Source organism: Hippopotamus amphibius, chromosome 7 (assembly GCF_030028045.1).
Source record: "Hippopotamus amphibius kiboko isolate mHipAmp2 chromosome 7, mHipAmp2.hap2, whole genome shotgun sequence".
NCBI lineage: Eukaryota > Metazoa > Chordata > Mammalia > Artiodactyla > Hippopotamidae > Hippopotamus > Hippopotamus amphibius.
This window is the reverse complement of record NC_080192.1, coordinates 51,633,506-51,649,414: the sequence shown is the minus strand read 5'-3', so window position 1 is coordinate 51,649,414 and position 15,909 is coordinate 51,633,506. Positions and strand designations below refer to the sequence as shown.

The 15,909-nt window shown below is 37.3% G+C and overlaps 1 pseudogene; it reads left to right on the top strand.

Moving 5' to 3' along the window:
- Positions 1-244: 244 nt before the first annotated feature.
- Positions 245-1,161, top strand: LOC130857761 (protein MAK16 homolog; annotated as a pseudogene).
- The last annotated feature ends 14,748 nt before the right edge of the window (positions 1,162-15,909 follow it).

Below are 15,909 nucleotides of genomic sequence, written 5' to 3'. Positions count from 1 at the left end.
CCAGATGATTTCACTGGCAAATTCTTCCAAATATTTAAGGAAGAAATAATACCAACTTTATACAAACTAGGTCAACATTAGAGGTTGTTATTATTGCCATCAATATGCTTTTCTTAAGTCCCTTCCCTCAGTTTTTGGCATCTATCTGAAACCAAAGAGAAGGGTTTCCCGGAAGTGATCCTCCGGAAGCAGCATGGCTGCTCCCTTGACCTGGTCAGACTCTGCCCACTGAACCGCTGACAAGATGCAGTCAGATGATGTTATCTGGGTTACATTAGGAAACAAGCAACTTTGTTCCTTCAAAATTAGAACCAAGACTCAGAGTTTTTGCATAAACGAATATAGCCTGACCGGACTGTGTAATCGGTTGTCTTGTCCCCAGGCAAACAATCAGTATGCCACTATCAAAGAAGAGAAAGCACAGTGCTACTTGTATATGAAGGTTATTGAAGGAGCAGCTTTTCTTAGGCTCTCTGGGAATGGCTTCCTTTATCTGTTTAACAGGTCTGGCTTCATAAAAACTGTGAGAAAGCATTGGAGCAAATAGATGAAAATCTAATTTACTGGCCCTGTTGCATTCGACACAAATGTAAGCAGAGATTCACCAAGATCACTCAGTACCTAATTCGAATTCGAAAACTTACACTAAAGTGACAGGGGAAACTTGTTCCCTTGAGTAAGAAGGTGGAGCACAGGTCAAAAAGAAGAGTGGAAAAGGCATTAATAGCTGCTCAGCTGGACAATGCCATGGAAAAGGAATTGCTGGAGAGACTGAAACTAGATATGTATGGCGACATCCACAACTTCCCCATCCATGCCTTCAACAAGGCCCTGGAACAGCAGGAGGCAGAGAGTGACTCTTCAGATGCTGAGGAAAAAGATGATGAAGAAGATGAAGGAGATGTAGGGAAAAGAAAGTTTGTGGAAGATGATGAAGTGGATGAGAGTGACATAAGTGATTTTGAGGGTGTTGATAAATTGGATGCCAGCAGCGATGAAGATCAGGATGGTACATCCTCCAGTGAGGAAGAAGAAAAGTCCTTTGAAACCAAACACAAAGGCAAAGCTCCCTTGAAAGGACCTTTGAGGAAGAAAAGAGCATAAGTAGAGATAGAGTACAAGCAGGAGACAAAGCTGGGGGCCAAGGCCAAAACCACGTGATTTCCCATCAGACATTTATAAACAGGACTGAACATTTTGAACCTTTCTTTTTTTTTTTTTTTATCTTAAACACCTATACACTTCAAAAAAAAAAAAAAAAAAAGAGAGAGAGAGAGAACAGAACTTTTCATCATCTTCCAGAAAAAGTCTGAATTCAATGGGAGGTTATTTTGTAAATCCTTCCTTTCCTCTCTGTGCTCCTTTGACTTCATGATATGTGGCGTTTGCAAAACACTCTACATTGCTGTTGCCTCTGACTTTAATCTTTTCTCACCTTTTTTACACAAAACCAGTTGTTCCTCTGGGACTTAAGAGGGCCTGCCAAGAGGGTCTGATAAAAAATTTTTCACAACTGGTTTTTTGGTGTTTTTTAATAACAGTTAAAACTTTGTTTAGTTACTTCTTCAGTTCTTTTGTATAAGCCTTTTCTGGAGAATGACAAAGAATTTTTCACATCAAGTGTTTCCTGCTTTAATTTGGTTTCATATAATGAGCTGAGATTGAAATCTGTACAGTAAATGGAAAAAATTGTGAGCAATCACAATAAGGGCTGGAGGAAGCTTTTTTTCCTACCCTTCTTCAGAAATAGTAAGAGGCAGTTAGACTAAATCCTTCAGAAGCGTTCTTTATTGCTGTTGTTTGATGTAATTCCAGCCACATCAAACACAGGAGGCATCCAAACTTCTCTGACTTAAAATTACCAAGGTTGCATTTTTCAGAGACCCCAGGAAACTGGTAGTAACAAGTGGAGAGTCATCACAGGAAAACTGCCTAACCTGAGTGACTAAGCATTCATAACTGACTAAATGAAGAGGGATCTGTTGCTCCGGGTACCCCTTCACCCCACCCCTTCTGGGTTTTTTGGATTTTTTTTTTTACTTGTTTTCCCCAGTTACCAAAAACTGAATCTTGTAGACTTCAAATAAAGGACGGTTTCTGAAGGGCTGTGATGCTCCACTATTTTAGAATACAGATTAAGCTGCTATAACAGAAACTCTAAAATACAGTGGCTTTAATAAGATAATTTTTTTCTCTCTCATATAACAGTCAGGAGGTAGGTTGGAAATCCATGGCAAGTAGGTGGCTCTGTTCCACAAGGTCATCCTTTATCTTATTTCTCTGTCATCCCCCAGAGCAAGGTCTTAACCTTCGATCCATGGACACTTGTGAGGCCATGCATAGAATTTAGGGAATCTATTGAACTTGGATGGAAAATGTTAATTATTTTTTATTCACCTCTAAATAAGATTTAGTGTTTCTTTCACTTTTGAAGGTAGGCAATAGCCAACAATGATATTAGCAGTATCTACGACTTTGCCACTGATAGAAATTAAAGATAATTTTATATCATATTAATTTGTTGCAGATATGATATTATAGTACATCACTACTAACAGTAGATCTGCCTTTAGAGCTTGCTATTTAATGGGTTAATAAACATATACTTGTCACATTAAAACTACATTAAAACTTCTAAACATAATTTTGAGAAGTATATTTTAATATATTTTCCTTTTTTAACCTTATGTATTTTATTTTATGTATTTATAAACATTACTCTAAGAAGAGGTCCATAGGTTTTACTAGACTGCCTAAGACATCCACAGCAAAAAATTGGTTAAAATCTCTTCTCTGAGGTGTTTCCCTTGTCCTCATAGTAGAATCTTGCTTCTCTGATCCATGTCATTCCATTCTAGTCAGAAGGAAGGGAGAAAGATGAAATGGGGTCGAGCATTTTCCTTATAAGAAAATGTCCCAGAAGTTGTATACATCCCTTCTGCTCAGATTATGTTAGTGGTAATATAGTCACATGGCCACATTTAGCTGCAAAGGATGCAGGGACTGTGGTATCTAGGGTCCAAGTGCAATGCTAATTGTGATAATAATGGTGGGGTGCTCTGTTGCTAAAATGAAGAGGAGGAGAATATATACAGGGTGTAGCTGACAATCTCTACCCCCACCTAATTCTATTTGGGCTCTGAAATATTTTAGTGATGCTTTAGTAAAATGTGTGATTACTCTTGATCTGGGGGGACAAACAATTTTAGTCATATTTGAAATATGTCTACACTTTCTTCTGAAAGTTCAGATCACATTATAGACACTCTCATGAGAAATTGGTCTGTAACATTTTGTTTTTTACATTTTCTTAAGCTCTTTATTGGAATATAATTGCTTTACACTCTTGTACCAGCTTTTGAGGTACACCAAAGTGAATCAGCTGTATTTATACATATATCCCCACATTCGCTCCCTCCCACGACTCCTTCCCACTCTGTCCTGGCCCTCTAAGGCATCACCCATCAACAAGTTGATCTCTCTTTCTTATACAGCAACTTCCCACTAGCTATCTATTTCACAGTGGTAGTGTATGTCTATGCTACTCTCTCACTTTGTCCCAGCTTCCTCTTCACCCCCATCCCCCAACACTGTGTCCTCAAGTCCATCCTCTGCATCTGGATCCTTATTCTTGCCCTGTCACTGGGTTCATCAGTACCATTTTTTTTTTTATAGATTCCGTACATATGAGTTAGCATTGCAGTATTTGTTTTTCTCTTTCTGGCTTACTTCACTCTCTATGACAGACTCTAGGTCTATCCACCTCATTACATATAGCTCCATCTCATTCCTTTTTATGGCTGAGTAATATTCCATTGCATATATGTGCCACATCTTCTTTATCCATTTATCTGTTGAAGGGCATTTAGGTTGCTTCCATGTCCTGGCTATTGTAAATAGTGCTGCAATGAACATTATGGTACATGTTTCTTTTTGGATTATGGTGTTCTCTGGGTATATGTCCAGGAGTGGGATTACTGGATCATATGGTAGTTCTATTTTCAGTCTTTTATGGAACCTCCAAACTGTTTTCCGTAGTGGCTGTACCAACTTAAATTCCCATCAACAGCGCAGGAGAGTTCCCTTTTCTCCACACCCTCTCCAGCATTTATTGTTTCTAGATTTTGTGATGATGGCCATTTTGACTGGTGTGAGGTGATACCTCATTGTGGCTTTGACTTGCATTTCTCTACTGATTAGTGATGTTGAGCATCTTTTCATGTGTGTGTTGGCCATCTGTATGTCTTCTTTGGAGAAATGTCTATTTAGCTCTTCTGCCCATTTGTGGATTGGTCTATTTGCTTTTTTGGTATTAAGCTGCATGAGCTGCTTGTATATTTTGGAGATTAATCCTTTGTCTGTTGCTTTGTTGGCAAGTATATTCTCCCATTCTGAGGGTTGTCTTCTTGTCTTGTTTATGGTTTCTTTTGCTGTGCAAAAGCTTTTAAGTTTCATGAGGTCCCATTTGTTTATTCTTGGTTTTATTTCCATGATTCTAGGAGGTGGGTCAAAAAGGATGTTGCTTTGATGTATGTCATAGTGTTCTGCCTATGTTTTCCTCTAGGAGATTTAGAGTGCCTGACCTTCCATTTAGGTCTTTAATCCATTTGGAGTTTATTTTTGTGTATGGTGTTAGGAAGTGTTTTAATTTCATTCTTCTACATGTTGCTTGTCCAATTTTCCCAGCACCACTTATTGAAGAGGCTGTCTTTTTTCCATTGTATATTCTTGCCTCCTTTGTCAAAGATAAGGTGCCCATATGTGTTTGGGTTTACCTCTGGGTTCTCTCTTCTGTTCCATTGATCTTCCTTTCTATTTTTGTGCCAGTGCCATAGTCTTGATCACTGTGGCCTTATAGTATAGTTTGAAGTCAGGAAGCCTAATTCCACCAACTCCATCTATGCTTCTCAAGATTGATTTGGCTATTCGGGATCTTTTGCATTTCCATACAAATCATAAGATTTCTTGTTCTAGTTCTGTGAAAAATGCTGTTGGTAATTTGATAGGGATTGTGTTGAATCTGTAAATTGCTTTGGGAAGGATAGTCATTTTCATAATTTTGATTCTTCCAATCCAAGAACATAGTATGTCTTCCCATCTGTTTGTATTGTCTTTTATTTCTTTCTTCAGTATCTTATAATTTTCTGCATACAGGTCTTTTGCCTCCTTAGGCAGGTTTATTCCTAGGTATTTGATTCTTTTTGTTGCAGTGGTAAAGGGGAGAGTTTCCTTAATTTCTCTTTCTGCTTTTTTTGTTGTTAGCATGTAGGAATGCAAGAGATTTCTGTGCATTAATTTTGCATCCTGCCACTTTACTGAATTCATCAATTAGTGCTAGCAGTTTTCTGGTAGAGTCTTTAGGGTTTTCTCTGTATAATATCATGTCATCGGCAAAGTGAGAATTTTACTTCTTCTTTTCCAAGGTAGATTCCTTTTATTTCATTTTCTTCTCTGATTGCTGTGGCTAAAACTTCCAAAACGATGTTGAATAATAGTGGTGAGAGTGGGCACCTTTGTCTTGTTCCTGTTCTTAGAGGGAATGCTTTCAGTTTTTCACCATTGAGAATGATGTTGGCTGTTGGTTTCTCATAAATGGCTTTTATTATGTTGAGGTAATTTCCTTCTATGCCCATTTTCTGGAGAGTTTTTATCATTAATGGATGTTGAATTTTGTCAAAAACTTTTTCTGCATCTATTGAAATGATCATATGGTTTTTATCCTTCAATTTGTGGATATGATGTATCACATTGATTGATTTGCATATATTGAAGAATCCTTGCATCCCAGGGTAAACCCCACTTGATTATGGTGTATGATCTTTTTAATGTGCTGTTGGATTCTGTTAGCTAGTATTTTGTTGAAGATTTTTGCATCCATATTCATCAGTGATATTGGCCTGTAATGTTCTTTTTTTGTTACATCTTTGCCTGGTTTTGGTATCAGGGTGATGGTGGCCTCGTAGAATGAGTTTGGGAGTGTTCCTCTTTCTGCTGCATTTTGGAAGAGTTTGAGAAGGATAGGTGTTAGCTCTTCTCTAAATGTTTGATAGAATTTGCCTGTGAAGCCATCTGGCCCTGGGCTTTTGTGTGTTGGGAGATTTTTAATCACAGTCTCAATTTCCATACTTGTGATTGGTCTGTTCATATATTCTATTTCTTCCTGGTTCAGTCTTGGAAGATTGTACTTTTCTAAGAATTTATCTGTTTCTTCCAGGTTCTCCAATTGATTGGCATATAGTTGCTTGTAGTAGTCTCTCATGATCTTTTGTATTTTTGTCGTGTCAGGTGTTACTTCTCCTTTTTCATTTCTAGTTCTGTTGATTTGCGTCTTCTCCTTTTTTCCTGATAAGTCTGGCAGTGGTTTATCAATTTTGTTAATCTTCTCAAAGAACCAACTTTTAGTTTCATTGCTCTTTGCTATTGTTCCCTTCATTTTGTTTTCATTTATTTCTGATCTGATCTTTATGATTTCTTTCCTTCTGCTCACTTTGGGGTTTTTTTGTTCTTTCTCTAATTGTTTTAGGTATAAGGTTAGGTTGTTTGTTTGATATTTTTCTTGTTTCTTGAGGTAGGACTGTATTACTATAAACTTCCCTCTTAGAACTGCTTTTGCTGTGTCACATAGGTTTTGGCTTGTGTTTTTATTGTCATTTGTTTCTAGATTTTTTTTATTTTCTCTTTGATTTCTCTAATGATTTCTTGGTTGTTTAATAGTGTATTGTTTAGCCTCCATGTGTTTGTATTTTTTGTGGTTTTTTCTCTGTAATTGATATCTAGTCTCATGGCATTGTGGTCAGAGAAGATGTTTGATGTAATTTCAATTTTCTTGAATTTACCAAGGTTTGATTTGTTATCCAAGATGTGATCTATCCTGGAGAATGTTCTGTGTGCACTTGAGAAGAAAGTGTTTTCTGTAATTTTTGGATGGAATGTCTTATAAATATCAATTAAGTGGAGATGGTCTAATGGGTCATTTAAAGCTTGTGTGTCCTCATTTATTTTCTGTTTGGATGATCTGTCCATTGATGTAAGTGGGGTGTTCAAGTCTCCTACTATTAATGTGTTACTGTCGATGTCCCCTTTTATAGCTGTTAGCATTTGCCTTATGTATTGAGGTGCTCCTATGTTGGGGGCATAGATATTTACAATTGTTATATGTTCTTCTTGGATGGATCCCTTGATCATTATGTAGTGTTTTCCTTGCCTCTTGTGATAGTCTTTACTTTAAAGGCTAATGTGTCTGATATGAGTATTGCTACTCCAGCTTTCTTTTGACTTCCATTTGCATGGAATATCTTTTCCCATCCCTTTCCTTTCAGTCTACATGTATCCCTTGGTCTGAAGTGGGTTTCTTGTAGGCAGCATATAGAATGGTCTTGTTTTTGTATCCATTCAGCCAATCTGTGTCTTTTGATGGAAGAATTTAGTCCATTTACATTGAAGGTGATTATTTACATGTGCATTCCGGTTACCATTTTCCTAATTGTTTTGGATTTGTTTTTGTAGTTCTTTTCCTTCTCTTGTGTTTCCTGGTTAGAAAAGTTCCTTTAGCACTTGTTGTAAGGCTGGTTTGGTGGTGCTGAATTCTCTTAACTTTTCCTTGTCTGGAAAGCTTTTGATTTCTCCGTTGAATCTGAATGAGATTCTTGCTGGGTAGAGTATTCTTGGCTGTAGGTTTCTCTCTTTCAGGGCTTTATATATATCCTGCCATTCCCTTCTGGCCTGCAGAGTTTCTGCAGAAAGATCAGCTGTTATCCTTATGGGTTTTCCCTTATATGTTATTTATTGCTTTTGTCTTGCTGCTTTTAATATTTTTTCTTTGTGTTTAATTGTCATTAGTTTCACTAATATGTGCCTCAGTGTATTTTTCCTTGGGTTTATTCTGTATGGGACTCTCTGCTTTTCTTGGACCTGATTAATTATTTCCTTTCCCATGTTGGGGAAGTTTTCCACTATAACCTCTTCAAACATTTTCTCAGACCCTTTCTTGTTTTCTTCTTCTTCTGGGATACCTATGATTCTAATGTTGGTGTGCTTAATGTTGTCACCAAGGTCTCTGAGACTGTCTTCCATTCTTTTTATTCTTTTTTCTCTTTCCTGCTCTGTGGCAGTTATTTCCCCCATTCTATCTTCCAACTCACTTACTCGTTCTGCCTCAGTTATTCTGCTGTTTATACCATCTAGATTATTTTTAATTTCAGTTATTTTGTTGTCCATTATGTTTGTTTGCTCTTTAGTTCTTCTGAGTCCTTATTAACTGTTACTTGTATTTTCTCTTTTTTGTTATTGCAATTTTGGATCATCTTTACTATCACTACTCTGAATTCTTTTTCAGGCAATTTTCCTATTTCCTCCTTATTTATTTGGTCTTGTGGGTTTTTTCCTCCTCCTTTGCCTGTATGGTGTTTTTTTTGTTTTCTCATTTTGTCTAATTTATAGGATTTGCTATCTCCTTTCCCTATGCTGCCTCATAGTAATTCCTCTTGTTTCTGCCCTCTGCCCTATGTGGTGTGTTTTGTCCATTGTCTTGAGTAGGCTTCCTGGTGGGGGGGGGGTCTGGTGTCTGCTTTGTGGTGTGTAGCTCTTTGTTTTTTCTCTCTAATAAGCAGGACTGTGTCAGGTGGTGTGTTTTAGGGTATCTGTGAGGTAATATGGCTTTAGGTAGTCTGTGTGCTGATGGGTGGGTTTATGTTCCTGTCTTGTTTGTAATTTGGTGTGAGGTGTCCAGCACTGGCAATTGCAGACAGTCAGATGAAGCTGACTCTGATACAGGGCTCTGTGAGTGTTCTCTGCAGTTACTCTTCCCTGTGTCCGAGGACTCCCTAGTAGTCTAGCATCCTGGATTCAGTGCTTCCTTCCCAGAGCCTCCTACTTGACTTCTGATGGAGTAGTCCAGACTTCAGAGGTTGCTTGTCCCAGTTACGTTGGGATCTTTGCAGTCCTTTCTTGTGTCCGAGGTCATTTGCTGGTGTTCAGCTGGTTCTCTGTGGGAATTATTGCACCTTTTGGTGTATTCCTGATGCATCTGTGGAGAGGGATGAATTTCACGTTCTTCTACTTCATCGCCATCTTTCTTCTCCCCTTTAGGAGGCTGTTTCCAGCCGCAGGTGGCTAAAAGTGTAAGTGTCCACATGTGCTGTCAGAATCATAAAAGTATATATAGAGGTCTTCACAGGGTTCAGTTACAGATTCAATGCAGATGGTCTCAAGAGCACCTTACTCTCTGAAGGCTTAGTCTGTAACATTTTCAAATGTTTTTGCTTTTGTTTTGTTTTGTTGAGTTCTAAAAGAAAGGACTTAGTTTTTTTTAAATTTAAGTATAGTTGATTTACAATGTTGTGTGAGTTTCAGATGTACAGCATAGTGATTTAGTTTTTGTAGATTATATTCCATTTTAGGTTATTACAGGTTGTTACATATAATTTCCTGTGTTGTATAGTAAATCCTTGTTGCTGATCTATTTTATGTATAGTAGTTTGTATCTGTTAATTCCATACCCCTGATTTGTCCCTCCCCTCCCCTCCCCTTTGGTAACCATAAGTTTGTTTTCTATGTCTGTGAATCTGTTTCTGTTTTCTATGTAGATTCATTTGTAATGTTTTTTTAGATTCCACATATAAGTGATATTGTACAGTATTTGTCTTTCTCTGACTTATTTTCACTAAGCATTAAACTCTCTAGGTCCATCCACATTGCTGCAAATGGTAGAATTTCATTCTTTTTATGGCTGAGTAATATTCCATTGTATACATATACTACATCTTTTTAATCCAGTCATCTGTTGGGCATTTGTGTTGCTTCCATGTCTTGCCTATTCTAAATTGTGCTACTATGAACTGACCATTGTATTTGTGGGTTAGAAAAGCACTGTGAACATAGAAGATGCTTTTGTTAAATGGGAAAACCATACAAATGCAGATAACTACATTCGACACAAATGATAAAAAAAATTCATGATCAATCCATCTGGTTGTGGGAGCCCTTTGTATAGAGTTAAGAGCTTTATTCAAGTTCTGTTTCCTTGTGTTTTTGAGTAAATATACATTGAATGTCTACTCTGTTACATGCAAGAGATGGGGACTTGATACACCAATGAGACAGATTTCTTATCTTCAGGGAGCTCAGAATCACATTTGACTGTGGGTGTGCATGTATGCTTGTGTATGTGGGGGCGGGAATGATGGCACGTGTAAGTAAATAAATTGTCTTTAAGTGTGATTGTTGCTAAAATAAAGAGAGAATAAAGGTGTTGTGGATATAGAAAGAAGATAGAAGGAAATGAATATCAAATAAGGAAAGAAAGATTAATCTCAAAGAGGTGGACTTTATTATTTTTATTATTATGCATGTAATCAATAAGTCATCTGTCCCTGAGATGTGTCTCTGTTTTCACCCTTTTTGACTTGGAAACAGGTATAAACACGTCTCTGCAATCATCTTAAATAATTTTTTACTGTCAAAACACAAGCCAGCAGGACTAATTTTATTGAATGTTTTGTAAGGGATGAAGGTAATTGACATTGTGTAGTTCAATGTTATTTCTGTCCAGATTATTTCACTTCAGAATGTCCCTTGAGAACTTCCTCTTTGTCAGTCTCTCCAATTCTGAAGTCAGATAGGGATTTATCTCGGCTCTTCCTCCAGACATCATCTAGCTCTTCCACTCTGGTTTCTCTTACACTGGAATCTACAGCACTCTCTCCCTGGGCTGCAACTAGCCTTTCTTCTGCAGAGCAACTTCGTTCCACCCAGCACCTGCGCACCTGTTCACCTAGTAGGGTCTTTTAAGTATAGAAAAGGCAACTCTTTCAGATTTGTATTGAGATGATGAATTTTTTTTTCTTTTTTTTAGCGGCTAAATCTTGACTTTTTTTTTTTTGGTTTTTTATTTTTTATTTTTTTTATTTTTTGGGGGGTACACCAAGTTCAATCATCTGTTTTTATACACATATCTCCGTATTCCCTCCCTCCCTCGACTCCCCCCCCACCCTCCCTCGAGTCCTCCCCACCCTCCCCGAGATGATGAATTTTTAAAAAATTGTTACAACCCCCAGAACTGTTTAGAACATCACTTGCTTTAGTTACGTGAGTGGGGAAGTGGAGTTGGGTAATAAGGTAGCTCATTTTAGTGATTGTTACTTATGATTGCCTGTATTGTGTACAACGGTGACTCAGAGTGAATCAGAGTGACTGAGAGCTCCAAAGGGGCTCTTGAAATTCTGTTTCTTCCCTGCTCCTTAATGCTGTACAATGTTTAGCTTCATCTTTTCAAGTTTTCTCAAGAAATTAAATATTGTACATAACTTGGAAGTAAAGGGAGGGCATGAATAGAGAGGAGAGAGGAAAATGTACTAGGTTGGAAAAAAGAACAGAAGTAATGCTGGGACAGTGGGCTGGTGGTGGAGGTGGGAGCAGAATACAGGAGCTCTTCATCCCATGTCGTGTTTCTAGCTCCCTTAAGTTAACACAGCCAAACAGTCACTCAGTTCATTTCTAATTTGGAAGGGTAGGATGAGTATGCCTTTCTAGCAGCTCTCTCGGGTGTGTGTGTGTGTGTGTGTGTGTGTGTGTGTGTTTAAAAATGTTGTATTGAACTGGAGTCAAGGAAAGAGAAGGAAGAGTGGAGAGAGCAGGTTTTGATGGGGGTGACAGACACTAAATATCACTCCAGTTGTGGTGAGTAGAAGAGGGAAAGAGACAGTGGGTGTATCTTTATTAGTCCATCAGTTCACTTTGTGTTGCAAGTATTAGAGAATCTAACTCAAGCTTTTTTCAACAATAGGGTTTTCATTAGAACATGGTTAAAAGAGTGGGCTTTGGAGTAAGACTGCTTGGGTTTGAATTCTGGCTTTAACCTTCTGATCTTGAGTAAGTACTTAATCCTGGTGTCTCAGTTTCATCATTTGAATTAAATAAATTCATTACATTAAATTCATAAATGTAAGGCACATAGAAAAGTGACTTCTGGCAAGCTTTCAACAAGTCTTAACTACTATTTGTTATTATTATGTTAGTAAAACCAACATCCCAAACCTATAGAGTCAGTTTGCAGAAACCCACCAGGTAAAGAGAAATAATAAGATTCTTTACTTTGCTGTAGTTCCATACACTATTTTAAAACATCATATTCACAGTGTCACCTGTGCCATTCTCTCCACAAAATTGTGTGTGTGTATATGAATCATGGGGCTCTGATTTGAACTCTGAACTAGCTGTACATGTAGTCACTTTAATTGTACAACAAACCTACAGAATATTTAAGTGTAAATTATGATGATGATTAAACACAGAGAAGCTGTAGTTAGCAAAACCTGCACCCAAATTGACTCCACAGGGTGAATAATTGGGTAGTGGTGTAGAGAATGAGGATCTGGCTGCTGCTAATTAGATCTATGCTGTTTCAATGCTCTCCCAGCTGGAATGGCCAGAAAGCAGCTGGACGTTAGCCTATGGCTTTTGGGCATAATTTCCAGTCTGTCGGCACAGGGGTGGTGTGGACACTATGGAACTCCTCAGGCTGCTGGTTGGCATATTGTAGTTTTAATCCCTTAGACCAATAAATGAAGGAGAGAAAAAGAAGCCCAGACTGTAACTGGAGGAAAGGAGAGAAAGAAAGGGAACACAGAAGAATAATTTTCATGAAATGTTTTCTTTGGGCCAGACACTTTCTAGGAACCCTCAAATATTACCTCACATCAACCCTGTTGGAAAGATACTCCTATTCCCACTGGTAACAGACATTGCTGGTTGCCTATGTGAAAATTATTTCTCTCCCCACCTTTTATTTTTTCATGCTGGTTGAGCTTCACTTATTTTGAGTGTTTACCTCCTTCACGTGACTTAGGTCCTTCACATGTTCCCATCCCTCAGTAACAAGTGTAATCCTGTTAGGTCATTGCTGTCCCATTATCCTTGGAAGGAATTGTCCAGACAGGAACAAAAGATAAAATTCTAGTCAATGAAAGGCAAAGACCAGGCTGCTGGGAAGATTGTGAGCAAGACTTCTTTATTCTCTAAATGAGACCCTGGAAGGAGGGGGGCCTTGTTTTGCTGCTGTGCATGGTTGCGTCTGCACAGGTTGCATGAAAGTGTGGGGGTTGTCTTGGGGTCATGAGTGGAGCTAGCTTGAGGACAAAACACACTAAAGTGCCCTCTATCTTTGGACTTTAGTGCATGATTATAAACAGTCTCATTGTTTAATCCTCTTTGGAGTGGGGTTCTATTACTTGTAAACAAAAACATCTAACTGATACACCATTTTCCGTATTATGAGAAACCTGAGGTACAGGAAGGTAAAGAGACCTACATATGTTTGCATGCATAGTAAGGAGTAGAGGGTGCAGGTTATGCCTTCTGGTATGGAGATTAGATGTGTCTCTTTTAAACAGCACCACCCCCACCCCCAACACAAACTCATACTCCAATCTGACAATTTCTGTCTTTGAACTGGCAGTTTAGTCCATTTGCACTTACTGTAGTTACTGATATATTGAATCAGTTGCTCTTGTTTTGGTGATTATTTCAACTTGTTCCACTTTTCCCATTTATCTTTTTAATACTTTTTACTTAGAAAAACAGTCATCTCTATCTTCTCCCAACAAGATGAGATATCTATATATGCTTACGTTCTTAAAACTCTCCCCCTACCTTTCTCTACCCTGATTTCATTATTTTGATGTTATCTAGAAATTTAATCAGGGGTTATTATGTGTATATGTATTTATTTTTCTCTTCTTCAAATTTAACTATTTTTAAATAACAAAAACTCTAACAAGATGCTTACTCATCTATCTTACTATAAATTTGCCTTATAGTTAAAATTCATAATATTTACTTACTCTGAAGTCAATCAGTGGCCTGAGGAGTAGCCTAATGTTGGTCTCCAGTATGTTGAAATTTGTGTATAAGAATTGTTTCATTGCAAATTAAAGATTCCTTCTAAAATTTGTGAATTTGAATGAAGCATTTGTGTACTCTTTGAAGTCCTCAGGGAACTATACTCAATATCTTAGCGTAACCTATAATGGAAAAGAATCTGAAAAAGAATGTATGAGTATATACCAATTTTTTTTAAATATTGAAAGAAAAGATTCTAGCACTTTCTGTTAGTTAGACACGTGGGCAAGATAAAAATACATTCAGCCATTCAAAGTCTCAGAAGAATATTCACATTATGACTCACACTGAAGAGGGTTTAGGATAAAGTACTTTAAAAAGAAGGAAAATCCAAGAGACTCTATATGAGATATATGAAGTAAAGGTATTTAAATATCTTAGTGAAGAAAAAAATGTATTCCACTGAGGAGTCTAGTTCCCTGTGCTATACAGTAGGTCCTTGTTGTTTACCTATTTTATATCTAGTAGTGTATACATGTTAATCCCATATTCCTAATTTATCCCTCTCCCCACCTTTCCCCTTTGGTAACCTTAAGTTTGTTTTCTATGTCTGTGACTCTGTTTCTATTCTGTAAACATGTTCATTTGTATCATTTTTTTGGATTCCATATATAAGTGATATATGATATTTGTCTTTCTCTGACTGACTTCACTTAATATGATGATCTCTAGGTCCATCCCTGTTGCTGCAAATGACATTATTTCATTCTTTTTTATGAATGAGTAATAGTCTGTTGTATATGTATACCATCTCTTCTTTATCTGTTCACCTGTCGATGGACATTCAGGTTGTTTCCATATCTTGACTATTGTAAACAGTGCTGCACTGAACATTGAGGTGCATGTATCTTTTTTAATTAGAGTTTTCATCTTTTCTGGATATAATGGCCAGGAGTGGGAATGCTGGATCATATGGTAGTTCTATTTTTAGTTTTTTCAGTAACCTCCATACTGTTCTCCATAGTGGCTGCACCAATGTACATTCTCACCAACAGTGGAGGAGGGTTCCTTTTTTTCCACACCCTCTCTAGCATTTATTATCTGTAGACTTTTTTTTTTTATCTGTAGACTTTTTAATGATGTCCATTCTGACTGCTGTGAGGTGATATCTCATTGTAGTTTTGATTTGCATTTCTCTAATAATTAATGATACTGAGCATCTTTTCATGTGCCTGTTGGACATCTGTATGTCTTCTTTGGAGAAATGTCTATTTAGGTCTTCTGCTCTTTTTTTGATTGGGTTATTTGTGTTTTCTAATTTTTTTTTTAATATTAAGCTGTATGAACTGTTTGTATATTTTGGAAACTAATCCCTTGTCAGTTGCATCATTCGCAAATATTTCTCCCAGACTGTAGGTTGTTTTTTTGTTTTGCTTATGGTTTTCTTTGCTGTGCAAAAGCATTTAGGTTTAATTAGGTACCACTTATTTTTGTTTTTATTTCCATTGCTCTAGGAGGATGGATCAAAAAAATATTGCTGTGATTTATGTCAAAGAGTGTTCTGCCTATGTTTTCCTCTAGGCGTTTTATAGTATCTGGTCCTACAATTAGGTCTTCAATCCATTTTGAATTTATTTTTGTATATGGTGTTAGAGAATGTTCTAATTTCATTTTTCTACATGTAGCTGTCCAGTTTCCCCAGCACCACTTAATGAAGAGACTGTCTTTTCTTCATTATATATTCTTGCCTCCTTTGTTGTAGGTTAATTGACCATAAATGCATGAATTTACTTCTGGGCTTTCTATCCTGTTTCATTGATCTATGTGTTATCTGTTTTTGTGCCAGTACCATACTGTTTTGATGACTGTAGCTTTTATATAGTCTGAAGCCAGGGAGCATGATTCCTCCAGCTCCATTCCTCTTTCTCAAGATTGTTTCGACTATTCAGGGTCTTTTGTGTTTCTATACAAATTAAAAAATTTTGTCCTAGTTCTGTGAAAAATGCCTTTGCTAATTTGATAGGGATTGCATTGAATCTGTAGATTGCTTTGGGTAGTATGCTCATTTAAACA